The sequence below is a fragment of the Acinonyx jubatus genome, chromosome B4, assembly GCF_027475565.1.
Source record: "Acinonyx jubatus isolate Ajub_Pintada_27869175 chromosome B4, VMU_Ajub_asm_v1.0, whole genome shotgun sequence".
In the NCBI taxonomy this organism is placed as follows: Eukaryota; Metazoa; Chordata; class Mammalia; order Carnivora; family Felidae; genus Acinonyx; species Acinonyx jubatus.
The window spans coordinates 9,868,899-9,883,628 of NC_069387.1; the positions used below are offsets into that span (position 1 = coordinate 9,868,899).

Consider the following 14,730-nt stretch of genomic DNA (forward strand, 5'->3'; position numbering starts at 1 on the left):
CCTTCCGATGACAGATTCCCTCTCATTCTTCCACACTGTGAGCTTCTGGAGCTGCCCCACCAGCCACAGGGCAGCTCTCGCCCCACCGTCCACGGTGAGGAGGAGAGTGGAGGAGCAAATAGGGACAGGATGGCATCGAGCCAGGGCAACGCTCAGGGTCAAGTGGGGGTGGGGCTGCCCTGCGTCATGAGAGTGAAGGCCCCAGAGCTTCTGTGCAGGCCTCCAAGGAGAATATCTTTGGACATTTTCAAGTGTCGGGAAATTGCAACAGGGAATAACAATGCCAGAATTACTGTCTTAGTTGTACGTTCTGAAGGCAGATCCATGTCATAACAGACTCTTAATCCTTACACGTTGAAATTCGCACCTATCATGTACTTTTCTCGTCATGGCTGTGCGATCCACACCAACTTAGAAAAGAGCCAAACTCCCATCTCCTTGAAAAACTGGGTACTGGACCAAACCCCAAAGAAAGCAGCTACAGTTACACACAGCTTTGGAGTTGGAGACTCTGGAGATGGAGAAGGAAACCATTAACAGAGAAGGAAGACAGTGAGAGAGGAAGGAAGACAGAAATTAGACTCAGGGGACGAATCTGGCAGGACATAAGCCCAGGGGAAGAGACATTTGCTGGGGTGTTCCAGAGTCTCTGTATGATGTTCCTTTCTCTACATAAATATTCTTACATTTACCTATATCTGTGTCTAGCTACGTCTATTTACTGATAAAGAAGTAGTGACTGTGAGAAGGTCCAGAAAAAAGATTACAGTTATTTAAGTGGCTACTTTAAAGTGATTTTTATTCAGGTGCTTGTATGACATAATTATGGCCTATGGCTTTAGGGGAAGAAGTATAGTTTAAAAAAAAATCAAGCAAAGATGGAATAGGGAGGTAACACCCTGATTGCTGTTCACCGTTTGGTCCATGTGTCATTAATTCTCCTCATCCTTCCTGGAATCAGGCATCCAGAATGATCCCTACATCTTTAAAGGGCTCAGGTTGGGTGGTAGTGAATGATGATACCACAGAAGAGCAGACTGGCGAGTTGGGTCAGATGTCTACATAATAGAAAAACAGTAATAAAAATGCCATCACCTACATATTGTAGGAAGATAAAATGCAATGCTCCTCACGGTTGAATGGTTAGGCTCATTCTGTCTTCAAGCCATAATCAATTGTGCATCATTAACAAGACACAAAATCTTTACTAATTAGCTTTTATGATTATATTGTTATTGCACTGAGGCATTTAAAGCATTGCAGATAAAGGAGATAGGATTGCCCACACACAAAAAAGAATCATTCAAAGGGGGACAATAATGCCATCTTCAGAAATTTTCACTTACTGTTCCCATCTGTAATTTTTAATTCAATTCACTGTGAAGATTAATATTTTTAGTAAATGAGTGACAACTGTTGAAAAGGAGGAGAAGAATATCAAATGTGTTTTCACACCAGGAAAATGGAAGGAAAGTCAGCTGTTGAAGTTTTCTAACAAGAAAGAATAACTGTTCATTTTCTCTTTGCTTGGAATTTTCAAGGTTGTTTTTTGTTTTTTGTTTTCTTACCGTACAGATAATTTCTTATAAATTGCTCTTCTCTAAATATGAGAACTATGTTAGAACTTATATTAGAAGTATGAAAACCATATAAATGATTTGAATTCAGTCAAGTAAACAACAGGTACGTACCTTACACCAGCATACATTTCAAATGGATCAAAGATTTCAATGCAGAATGTAAAACAATACATTTATCGGAGGAAACCGGAAGAGAATTCTCTGGTGACATCAGCACAGGGAAGCCTCTTTAAAACCATGATACAAAACCCAAAAGCCATAAGAGAAATAGTTGGTAAATTTAACTCCATAAAAAATTTCTACGTGGGCAAACGAACAAATACAGGAGGACGAATTAGCAATAAGCAAAGTCAAAAAACAAATGACAAGCTGCAAAAAAATATTTGCAATTCATATCACAGACCAAGGCCTGCCAAGTCAAATATGTAAAGAGCTGCTATAAATCAAAATGACATAGTCCAACAAACCAATGGAGAAACAGGCAAAGGACAGGAAGAATCATTGCCTAGGAAAGAGTATTCAGAGTGTCCTAAAACATGAAAATAGGCACAATTGTACTTGGAGGGCAAATTAAACCATGGGATACCACTTCCTGACCATTGGATGGCCAAAGACCAGAGAGCTTGACAAGAGCGTGTGTTCATGGAGGTGTGGGGAGCAGGCTCCCTCTCATTCCTGATGGGAGTTACAAACTGGTGCAAAATCTACGGAGGGTGGGTGGGGGATTTTTTAACAAAATAACGAATGTACAAACCTTCTGATCTAGCGATTTCACTTCTAGGAATTTATCCTACAGATACATTTGTGTGAAAAGATTTATTTAAAAGTTAGTCATTGCTGCATTGTTTGTATGAGAAAATGCTAGAAAACCCCCTAAATGCCCCTCGATGGGGCGACTGGTTAAATTATGAGACATCATTTCAGCGGAATACCATGTTCTGTAGAATAAAAATGAGGATCTTCCATATGTACGGATTTCGAAAAAATCCCCAAGATATATTGTTAAGTAAAAAGAAAAGAAAAGAAAAAAAAAAAAACAGTGTGTAGCAAAGAGTACATAAATTTGTTTTGTTCAAAAGGGAGAACATGTAACATACAGATGTGTTTGTTATCTAAAAAAGACAAATTATAATTCATAGTTCTTAGAAGATTAACTGCCTGTTCCAAAGGCCCCAGATAGCTAGCACTTCTGTTTCCTTTCCTTCTGTTTTGAGCAATCTACGTAAGCATAAGTATACATTTTTTAAAGCATCCTGTACCGATTGCCTGCTGGAGCCTTCACAGATCTCTCTAAACCTCACGGCAACACTCAGTAAGTTGGTGCTATCTCCATTTACAGATGAGAAAACAGAGACTCACAGGAGATAAGTGATTAGCTCCAGGCCACGTGGCTGAGAAATTGCAAAACCGGTGTTTGAACCCAAGCCTGTCTGGGTCTGAGGTGTGTGCTTCTCATTCCCCCAAAGTTTGCCTTACCTGTCTCTGGGGGCCTGCTGTGAACTGATGCCATGGTAATCTTTGTCTCCAGCCTTGCATCAGGGTCCCCCCTGCACGGACTTGGCAGCTTCCGAAGCCCCCTCCCAGATCTACTGATCCGACCCCTCTGGAATAGAGCCTTTACCTATGGGTGTTTCAAAGCCCCCTGGATGAGCCTGATACGCAGAGAACCACTGTCACCCCATAATAGTAATGATGGCACACACTCATTCCCTCACTTAATGGTGAGACGAGCACGTGACACAGGTACCATCCATAGCCCTGGTTCGTGGATGCGGAAACTCGGGCTCAGAGACAGAGGGAGGTTAAATGCTTCGCCAGGTCTCACAGCTGGTCCTGGGGTGCTGGCTGAGATTTAAGACCGAGTGGTCTGGTCCTGGGCTGTCATCCATTATGCGATATTCTTAGCCACGTATTGTGCTTATACACAGTAATATCAGTCACAGGACAACACGTGGGGATGTTGTCGTAGGGATGTGCTGGCGTTCATGGAGGCAGAGGTGAAAGAGACCACCGGGGTCCCCTCATGCTACTCAGGAGGAACCAGAAGCTCGGAGAGGCAGAGGAGGGCGAGACTTGAAATGCTCACCAGAGCTCCCGGCTTCCTGGTAGGCCCATCACTGCAAATCAAGTCGTCATTTGGAATTGTTCAGACGGAAGTTAGGAAAGATTGCGCTTGTTAGACAGAAATGGGAAAAGAAAGGGCAACTGAGAATCCATCTGCCCTGGCTTTTAAAGTGGTCTTATGTGGATGGATCAGTTTACAGGTTATTTTTATAGCAACATCCTTCTTCCCTTTTTCCTCTGTGTTTGATGGGGAGCTTACCGAACATCGATACTGAGTTATTTTACTTTATTGCTGCCACAAAACTGCCCTTAATAAGAAGTGAAGGAAAGACAAATGACAGCTTACGGTCTCTCCACTCTGTTTCTTCAAGAGAAGCCCATAATCAACGTTTTAGGATTTTAAGATTCTTTTTAGACAAACGGCTTTCCGTCATGAATGGAAGCTATTCCAGGTGCTGTGTTTACTTGTATGTTCCTGTCCCTTTTTAGCAGCTCTTTTCCCATAGGGGCCAGCTGTCAAATGGGCACAGCCTTGGGAGTGGCCTAGAGTTGGACCGAATCCTCTTTCTGCCTCTCGGAAGCACTGTGACCTGGAGCAAGTGTCTCAGTTCCTCTGAACCTCCGTTGTTAACTTCTCTACCACCATGTTAACTGATAGCTACTGTGCAGGGTGGGGGCAGGTGGTTCACTGAGCTATCATTTGTAAAAGCACCCTCCACAGTGGCTCACGCGTCGTAGATGCCCCTTAAACCTTAGATCCTTTTATAATATAACAGACTCTGCCTCCCTGTATCATCAGTGGGCCATCCCAGGCCTGTTTTCTGGGCGCTCAGGAGCACATGTAGAATCGTCCACAGGACAACCCTCAAACTATGTAAAAGCGGCCATCTTCTCTCCTGAATCCTCTCTTTGCTTCGGCACTCTGGAGTTCTTGACTTTTCCACGTGTGATAATTCGTAGTCTCTTTATCGTTTAACCAGTGTTCCCACTAATTCACTCAAACTGGTTTATGTATTTAGCTGTGACCTAAGGTACTGGTTAATTTATTGGAGGAAGCGTATTACTAGTAATGGTACATTAGCACTGTGATAGAATTAGCGTTCTTCTTGTGTGTATGTATCCTAAGGGAGTCATTCCGTCTCTGAAAGATTATCCCAGAATGCCTTTTGTTTGAATGTAAAAGGATGAATTGATTCACCTGTGAGGCAATGTGAGCTAAGGCTGTAAGAAACCACTGGAATCAACCAGGTTCTACTTTAAACAACTGTACAGGCATTTGCCTGATGGATTGTTGAATAGTCCCTCCTCCTTCCTTCCCTGTCTCTGTCTCTCTCCCTCTCTCTGTCTCTCTCTCTCTCTCTCTTCTGTCTCTCTCTCTCTCTCTCTCTCTCTTAGAAAGGAAGCAGACAGGTTAAGGTCAGTGGGAAGATGTTACGTGAAAACTTCCTCTCTCCCTGCCTCATAGGCAAGTGGCTGATAACTGACACAGCTCTTCAGCTTTTCACTGGTCTCAACATTCTGACTCTTCAAAAGAGTTGGTAGCTGGTGGATAGGAACTGGTTTGGAGGCCAGAACAGAACCACACTGCTTTACTCACAAACTGACTAAGGTTTCTTTAGTGTCCTCATCTTCCTAATTGGGATCGTATCACCGACCCTATCTTCACGCCAGGCCACGACGAGGTTCTACGAGACAATGTTAGAGCCGCTTCCGGTTGTTCGGGGAAAATCATTCTGTGAAGTCCTGTTAGTGTTGCTGTTTTCGTTGTCAGTTTCTGAGGCGTGTTGGGACTTGGGAATGTGTGTGAAGCGTTCCACAGGCTGGGGTGAAGTAGACAGATTGAATGTGAATGATTCCTTAGCAGCACGTGACTGAGCCTGGCGGAAAGCTATACTTCAGCAAAGAAGTGTTTAGACCAAAATAAGCATGTATCTGTCTCCTTGTCTGTCCATCTGTCTGGAGAGTAGGGTGTATAGAGGGAATTGAACAGGTTTCAACAAGAAAGAAAAACTTGTTCAAGCATGAGGGAGATGTTCCACTGAAATCTGTGCTTGGCTTCTTCCCAGAGATTGTGCTTCTCCTGGGCTTTGCGGCTGACTTCTCGTGGATCTATCCTCAGAAGTACTATGTGTACCAATTCATCTGTTTCTAGAATGAACCGCATTTTAAAAGGGAAAGATAGAACAAACTGTGGAGCCAGGGAGATGCAAGTGAGAAGCCCAGCCATCTGCCTGAGATTCTGCAGGGCATGTGCCTGGAACGCAGAATGTCCTGGAAAAGCTGTGACTGAGGGCCTCTGCTTGGGAAAGCCGACTATCCTCCCCTCCATTTTGAAGTGGGTTCTCATTGCTCTGCCTTTCAGATATGGTAGAAAACACACAAAGACTAGGGCCACGTCATTGCCACTGTGTATGTATGTACCACGCTTGGTTGGCATGTCACAAACTAGGCCAACACATTTTTGCAGTCCCAAGAAGTTCCAGATCCAGTGTAATACTGCCATGGACTGCATGGATGTGTCTCCCCAAATTCATATGTCGAAGGCCTCATCCCCAGTGTGATGGTATTATGAGTTGGAGCCTTTAGGGCACCTGGATGTCTTAGTTAAGCGTCCGACTTCAGCTCAGGTCATGATCTCACGGTTCATGAGTTTAAGCCCTGGTCGGGCTCTGTGCTGACAGCTCAGAGCCTGAGCCTGCTTTGGATTCCGTCTCTCTCTCTCTCTCTGCCCCTCCCCCACTCATGCTCTGTGTCTTTCTCTCAAAAAATGAATAAACATTAATTTTTTTTTTTATATAAAAAGGAGTTGGGGCCTTTTAGACATGATTAGGTCATGAGAGTAAAGCCCCCATGAATAGAATTTGTGTCCTTATACGAAGAGTTATGAGAGAGCTAATCTCTCTCAGCCATGTAAGGATGGAGCTAGAAGGTGGCCATCTGCAAACCAGGAAGAGGGCCCTCACAAAGAGCCTAAACCTCCTGGAAACTTCATCTCAGACTTTCAGCCTCCGGAACCTTGAGAAATAAATGTCATTTAAGCCACCCAGTCTGTGGTAGTTTTGTTATAGCAGCCCAGACTAAGACAAATACCTTTTGTTGCACTTTACAACTATGATCTTCCACATATCAGTCATTAATGTGGGTACACTTTCATTATAGTCCTTCCTAGTTTCTATGTGGCATTTTACTTCTAATGGGAGATGGGAGACTGTGATCATCATCCATAAATATTTGCTGAGCATTTAAGATACTTTGAGTTCTGTTCAGAACAAACAAATGTTTAAAAGGAGAATGGTTACATACACTTTACAAAGTAGACCGATAAGGCTCTAACTGGATGATTTGACGGAGGTGAGATTGCAAGAATGTTCTTGAATTTCCGGCCTGGGTTATTCAGTGCAGTTCTGAGACTGAATATTACATTTTTCCACCTTGGGTCTTTTTGGCCCATCTGCAGAAGGCACTGTCATCACATAGGTATTGCCTGGCCTTTTCAAAGACAGAGAATGACCCATACCCCAGGGGAAGCTACCTTATTTTCCTTTGTAAAAAAGACATTTTTTAGTCTTCTGGATGAAAAAGCATGAGGTAGGTGAAAAGTGTTATAGCATCGAATTATCGTTTTCCTTTTCAATTAGCACCAGTAGCTGTCACCCTGTGTGACCCAAACTGAAAAAAGATTAGCACCAACACACTTTTATTCCAACACAGTGGTTATCAGCATACGCAGGAAGCTGTCAGGATCCCTGCTTCAGGCTCTAAAACTCTCCAACCACTCAGGAAGGTTGGATTATATAGCCAGACAGTAAACTTGCCAGAACATTTTCCAGCCTGTGGCATATTCCTCCTTGAGGAGTCTAGAGCTCTAGAAGCCCGAGATTTCACAACTGGAAAGCTTTCTGTCGCATAGTCAAGCAAGAAAAATGGTGGAGAAATCGAAGGAACTTGCACTGCTCTCCTGGTTCCTACCCATTGCTCACGGCGGGGAGTCTGGCCCCCAAATCTTTGCCATCCAAACCACATGAAGCGAGTACTGTCTGAGGCCCCGACCCAAAGGACTGTCTTCCCATGCAAAAAAATCCAACTGATTGGTATTCATGTTGTGTCTAGTACCCACCCAGTAGAAACAATATACGGTTAAAGCTAGTTGTTAGAACATTCTGTCGAACGGAAACCTCTATTAATTGATATAACCATGCTTCACTGGGCATAGTGAAAATTGAGGTTGGTAATGGTGACCTAGAGGCAGTGAAATATTCTGAAATGTCTTGAATCATCAGAGAAAGACTAAAATACGCTCTGTGTATTTTAGTGTTAAGTATTTTATTATATTCCATATCTTGCAAATTGGTAATGCATACCAGGTATTTTTTGATAGTAGTCTATTAAACAGTGTTTGATTGGACACAACATCCCATTTCCTAACAGAGCAGGGTAGCATATATGGCTGGTTGTTCTGCTAAAGGCAGAGTTAGGTCATTCTTATTTTTTATAGCGAACCTAATAGGTATGAGAATCTGCCTCCTTTTTCTTCTTAATTGGGCATTAGCTTTATAGATTTAAACACGCTAGGCACATTTTAGAGGGAGGTATTGTAACTAGTTGTGCCCCCAGCCAGACAACTCACCGCTCCTAAATTTCTTAAAGTACAGCATTCTCTTTGGCTAATGGGATTAAAGAGAACATAACAAGGATGGGAATCTCTTTCATTGCTCTGATATCTCTACCTATGTCTTCCGCGTAGCCCCCAGCTGCTCAGTGGACTTTGAATTCCAATATAATCCTTTTATAAGCCTTTTTTTTTTTTTTTTTTTTTTTTTGAGGCCTGAGGAAGGCCAAAGAGTTAATTTGGAATTAAAGGCTTCTGTTCTTTTTCAAAAAAAAAAAAGAAGAGGTAAGTTCTTTAAGTAGATGAGGGGGACTTGGAGTAGGGGATCTCCAGTTTTAAAGGAGACCCAAAGGAAGGCTGACCTCAATTTATTGGCAGATTACACTATGTATTTACAGTTTGGGATATTCACTTCCTGAAGAAGAAAACCAAAAATATATGGCAAAATATTACTTTCTTAAAGAAGGAGTGTAAATTTCATGTAGGTAAATTTCTTCATTTGACTAACTAAACCATGAGTGGTGCCAGTGACACTGAAGATTTCATTAAAAAAAAAAAAGAATGTTGTGAGTTCGAGCCCCGCGTCGGGCTCTGGGCTGATGGCTCAGAGCCTGGAGCCTGTTTCCGATTCTGTGTCTCCCTCTCTCTCTGCCCCTCCCCCGTTCATGCTCTGTCTCTGTCTGTCCCAGAAATAAATAAACGTTGAAAAAAAAAATTTTAAAAAAATGTTGGAAATTTTTTCCACATTATTTAATTTGGGCTTTTGAAGTTAATCTTTCCCTGTCTTCCTGGGTATGCTTTTCCCTCTTTTTTTTTTCCTCCTCAGATTTTTTTTTTCCCAATCCAAGTACAGTGAGAAGTGAAAATCAAGTCACAAGTTGGGAAAGGCTGTTTCTTCCCTCCCACTTTTAACCCACAAGCCCCACGGGCACACGTGGTGGAGGCTTCAGCAGAAACAGAAGGTGGGGGCTGTGGGTGCCAGTTCTGCAGCCCTACCCCGTCTCCTTTTGCTTTTCTACAGCGACACACAGACTTTGAAGGGCCCACTTGTCCCAGGATAAGACCGTAATTCTGCCGTAAGAGAGTTCTGTGCTTGAAGTAACAGAGAAAATATAGTCTAACAAGAAGTCTCTTATCAAAAACTGGAGTGAGGAAATGGAGGAGGGGAGATGATAGGAGGAAAGTAGGGGGAAATTTTAATATTTCTTCAGAGACCTGCAAAGGTCATCCAAAGCCTTGGCTAATGCTGAGGTGGGTTCCACTCTCCTGCATGACCTTGTGATCCCGGCGTTACAAGGATCGTGTTTGAATCGAACGTGAAATACCATCTTGGTGAGTCACATGGAGTAACCTTCTCTCTAAGTAAATTCTCTTTTAGTCAACACTGAAAAAGTATTTCCCTTCTCTTCCATACTTAAGGTTGTCATCTTTAACCCTGGCCACTTCATAGGTTCTTTAACATTCCTCAGCATCGAGGGTTAGAGCTTTCCCTTGGAATTTGTCAGAAGTGCATCTACCGGTAACCTTTGAAGCTAAAACCTGGAGAGACTTAGGTGAAGAATGAGACAAGAATGCACACCTTTTTTTTTTTTTTTTAAGTTTATTTACTTATTTTGAGAGAGGTTGTATCAGTGGGGGAGAGGCTGAGAGAGAGGAAGAGAGAATCCCAAGCAGGCTCTGCACTGCCAGTGCCGAGCCCGATGTGGGGCTCGAACTCCCGAACCTGTGGGATCATGATCTGAGCCGAAAGCAAGAGCCGGACACTCAACCAACAGAGCCACCCAGGCGCCCACACTGGCTACCTTTCATTGGATGGAGTGAAATCTCTCCGTAGTACATAGAGATGTACTCACATGTAGTCATAGGTCCACTGTATCCCACATGCATTTGTAATGACGAATATTTCCTTCAGAGGAAGATTTTAGTCATTTGGTTTGTTGGAAAATGATAAGGTAGCTCATAAACGAGACTGAATTCGTGACTTCTGGGGAAGGGCACCAAACTGAGGTCAAGGTGAAAGTCACATGGATAGGTAAAGGTGCCCACCTCAGTGCCCATCTTCAGGCCCATCCTCCTGAAGTTGTCACCTGACCATGTGGATCCCAACCTAAGTGCACTAAGGAATCCTTAACCATTCCCATACCAGCCTGGAAATGCCTACTTACCCCTGAAGATGCCTCATGAACAAGGCTGCCGAGTTCCCACTGTAGTCACAAGTGTCCAAAAAAATTCAGGAAGATTTTCTCCTAGGCCACAATCTAAATTCTAATTCCCTATGCTCCCATTCAGCCTGAAAGCATAAATGAGAATCAAGAAGATATTAGACAAGATATCTTCCTTGGTGTAAATAAAGCATGACCTATAAAAGAAGAAAGCATAACATTTGGGTATTATTTTGCAACTAGTGGACAAATTTATGATTAAAATCTTTGAAGGCCATGGTATTCCTTTACCAGGGAAATTCTGAAAGCATTTTTGGGGGCTCCCCTTCCCCAACCTAACTTTGGTGTTAAGGATGAATTTTGTAATGGCTATAAAAGTACTTTTTTAAATCAGAATCTAGCACTAAAGACATTGAAGCTATTTGGGTGGATGTTATTGGGGATTATAAGTTATTGGTAGACTGACCACTTTTGGAAGGTGATTCAAAACTTTCAGACCTTTAAGATTTCCTTTAGTGCCTTGGAAAAGGTAATTTACTAAATGGTACTTTTGTAACTTAAAAGAATTAATGACCACCAAAAGTGAGCAAATTATTCCTTTTTTTTTTTTTTTTTTTAGTTTTAGGATCAGATCTATAGAATTAGATGTGAGGGAATCCACCATTCAAAGGGATTTGATTTTATGTCATTTCAGCAACTTAAAAAAAATATCTTGAGAGCAGCAGAAAGCCTGGGGCTTTTGATTTGTCTGTTGTACATTTTCAGACACATCCACAGAAAGAATAAGGAAATAGATTTTTTTTTAATTTTAAACTAAATGTGAACCTTCCCTTCACATGTTGTCATTTTAGAATCAACAAAATCATTGAGCTGTCTCATGCAGAAACAGTGCAGCTGTTTAAATCAAACAGTAGTAATAATAATGATAGCGAATATCTGACTTCTGTATAACTTTTTAAACTTTGTAGGATGCTTTCACATCCCACTGTGTCACAGTGGCAATTATGAATTAGCTATGAAGAGCTTTTTCTCTGGTCAATAAGAAAAGCTTTCAGCTGGGCATGAACATGTCTCTTAGCTCTCGCAGTGGTAAAATACCGCCATGATTTGCTGGGAAGGCTGTAGAGTCGCTGTCTTTGAGGATGAAAACAAAACGCATTTAGAGACAAGATTCACTTTAACCCTAGCCCAATTCTTCGGGTCCAGGAGAAAAGGTTGTAGCCTCTTTTTTCTCATTTACTAGGAGAACATCTTGCCTTTCCATCAATAGTAATTATATATTTGTAAGGCAAATGTTGAATCATATCCAAATAGATATAGTCAATAGTATGATCCCCTCTCTTGAATATCCTGTAGTACCATTTGATTTTCACACATCTAATTATTTATTGTCATATCAGCTGTTAATCTCATGTGTGTGAGTTTCTCCAACTTGATTGAAAACTCTTTTAAAACACAAGACTCAGGGCGCCTCAGTGGCGCAGTGGGATAAGCATCCGACTCTTGATTTTGGCTCAGGTTATGATCTCATGGTTCATGAGTTCAAGCCCCGCCATCAGGCTCTGTGCTGGCAGCGTGGAGCCTGCTTGAGATTCTCTCCCTCTCTCTCTGCCCCTCTCCTGCTCATGTGTGCTCTCTGTCTCAAAGTAAATAAATAAACATTAAAAAAAAAAAAGAAAGAAAAGACAGGACTCCTTGGAGCTATTTGTGTGCTCTCCACAGGGATTATTAAGTACAGCACACTTTTTTTTTAAATTTTTTTTTCAACTTTTTTTTTTTTTGGGACAGAGAGAGACAGAGCATGAACGGGGGAGGGGCAGAGAGAGAGGGAGACACGGAATCGGAAACAGGCTCCAGGCTCCGAGCCATCAGCCCAGAGCCTGACGCGGGGCTCAAACTCACGGACCGCGAGATCGTGACCTGGCTGAAGTCGGACGCTTAACCGACTGCGCCACCCAGGCGCCCCAAGTACGGCACACTTAAAACAGCTTACGTGACCCATGATTGAGATCATCCAGTACATGACACTGGTGGTTCCCAAACTTGAACATGGGTCAGAATCACCTGGAGAGCTTGTTAAAACACAGCTCTGGGCCCCACCCCCCCTGAGATTCTGATTCAGGAGGTGTGGAGTAGGGTTGATAATGTGCATTTCTAATCATTTCTAGGTCCTGCTGATGTTACTGGTCCTGAGGCCACACCCTGAGAACCTTTGCATCCCATTAATGTTTAAAGTCTCTTTCAAACTTTATTTGCTGATATTTAAGATCTCTACCAATTTTTAATTAGGGCTTAAAAGCACAAAGCAACATTACTCGTAGAAACAAATGTTGTCAAGGAACTAATTGCTGAATGCAGAAGTTAAAAGACTTAAAAGAAATCAAGCTGAGCTCCAAGTTTATCAGACAGGCCATGAACGAATAGCTCTGATTAATGATAATAATTTTATAAGTGAGGATGTTTCCCGCATCGTTAGCACAGCTACTACCCAACTTATGAATGGATCAGATTCTGGTGTATTTATTATCTGTTGTTTGGAACTCAAAATGTGTTTTGCCATAGAAGAATTGTGATAAGCAACGGTAGCAAATGTCTCTCTCGCTCATGATTCACCCGAAGTTAGTTCTAATAGTACCATAGCCCAATACTGGGTTTCTAAGGGGAAACCCTTGGGATTTACAGGGATACAAATCACCACCAACTGAATAGGGTCCCCGGACAGAAGACCAGGGAGGGAGGAGATGGAAGTCCTGTTTCGGACGTACTGAGCTTTCATTGGCACATTGGGATGCTGTCCACCGTGCAGTATTATGGGGCTACCCCCACCTCCGCCGCAGCTCACTGAGATTCCATTTGCACTTCCCTTTTTGACGGAGATGGATGAGACTGATGTGTCTTTCTCCCATGGCTGGTCACGGCAGAGCACAGTGAGGCTGAAGGGTTCAGGGAGAGCTGCCTGCATGCCACGTGGTATAAACCACTGAGGATACTTCTGGTCTTCTTTTTCATAACTCCTGTCTTTCTTCTGAAGGTCCAGCAATGGACAGGCCTATTTAGATATTTCGGCCACAATCTCTTTTGCTCTGCTCCATCTCTCACCTTCTCCTGCAGGCTTCCTACTCTACCCCCAATCCTCCCCTTTCCTTTTCTTGTTCAGGTTTACAAAGGACTCACAGCAGATGGAGATTTTTGGGGGGACAGCCATTCACCTGCTTTTTAGGGGAAATCCCAAAGTACCTGGAGCTGAGCAGGTGGTCTACATCGAGAAAGGGAAGCGGGTCTGGGAATAGGGACTTGAGGAAACGGGTAGACAACTCCAGGTAACCTGAGACAGGACCAGGATAGCTGCGATGCAGCTTGGAGTTAGCATCAGCCCTGTCGTCCTGTGTCACTGTGTGGACTGCCTCAGAACCCACACTGGATCCCAGGTAACAGCATGTTCTTCTCTATCATTGAAGGCTACAGAATAGGAAGGAATCGAAAGAAGGAAGTAATCATTGGCAGATCCGAAAGAAAAAGGAATTCCTCTAGCCACCTGATGGGTATTGCTTGGGGTGAGCCAGACAGCTATTCTGAGTTGGCCATTGGCCATTTGTGAACCGTGGAATTCCTGAGTAAACACACACACACACACACACACACGCATGCACGCATGCACACACACATTGTAATGCCTGAATGAATTTCATTGATTACTGATTCATTCTTTCCTACACCTGATTTCACAGAGAATTATAGTCTGTACGAGTTTGGGTACTTTGAGAAGTAGGCACCAAGAGGGGAATAAATGTGCAAGGATTTTATTAGGGGAAATGTCTGTGAGAGAAGACGGGGAAAGACCTGGAAGAGGCTGGGAGAGTGGCCAGACTGCAGTGCACGTCTGACCTGGAGGGAAGGGAAGGCTGGATAGAAGCTCCCAAACCCAAGTGCAGCCTAAGATTCCACCAGACCTCGCAGAGTTCGTGAGTGAGAGCTGTCCCCTTCTGTGTCCCTTTCTGTGCCCACTTGTGGCTGGGAGCAGCCCGTGGCAAGTGTGACCTGAAGCAAGTGAGCTCATGGATCCATAACACAGCAGCTGGGACCCCTGGGCAATTATGCCTCCCGTAGCTGGAGTATTCCGGGAGGTGGGTGTCGCCCGCATAGACCAATAGCCAATGTATCTTGGGTAAATGTGACAGTTGTACTTTGGTCTGATATTGGTTATTAAAGTCAAGAGGAGAAAAATGCTTCATTATCTTTAGTACTTAGACAGTAGAGAGCATAGGTCATTAAAATCCACTATGATCTGAAAATTCTACTTTAAGCTTACAGTTCC

The 14,730-nt window shown here is 43.1% G+C and overlaps 1 protein-coding gene and 1 long non-coding RNA gene across 4 annotated transcripts in view; one reads left to right on the plus strand and one right to left on the minus strand.

The window, feature by feature from the left end:
* Positions 1–14,730, plus strand: part of CELF2 (CUGBP Elav-like family member 2) — an 821,985-nt gene that overhangs the window by 448,800 nt on the left and 358,455 nt on the right. The gene's annotated exons all lie outside the window — the stretch shown is intronic.
* On the minus strand, positions 770–2,069 carry LOC113603585 (uncharacterized). The gene is made up of 2 exons (XR_003425189.2): positions 1,692–2,069; positions 770–1,058 (listed from the first exon to the last, which is right to left on the minus strand). It is a non-coding gene; the product is annotated as an uncharacterized LOC113603585 (long non-coding RNA).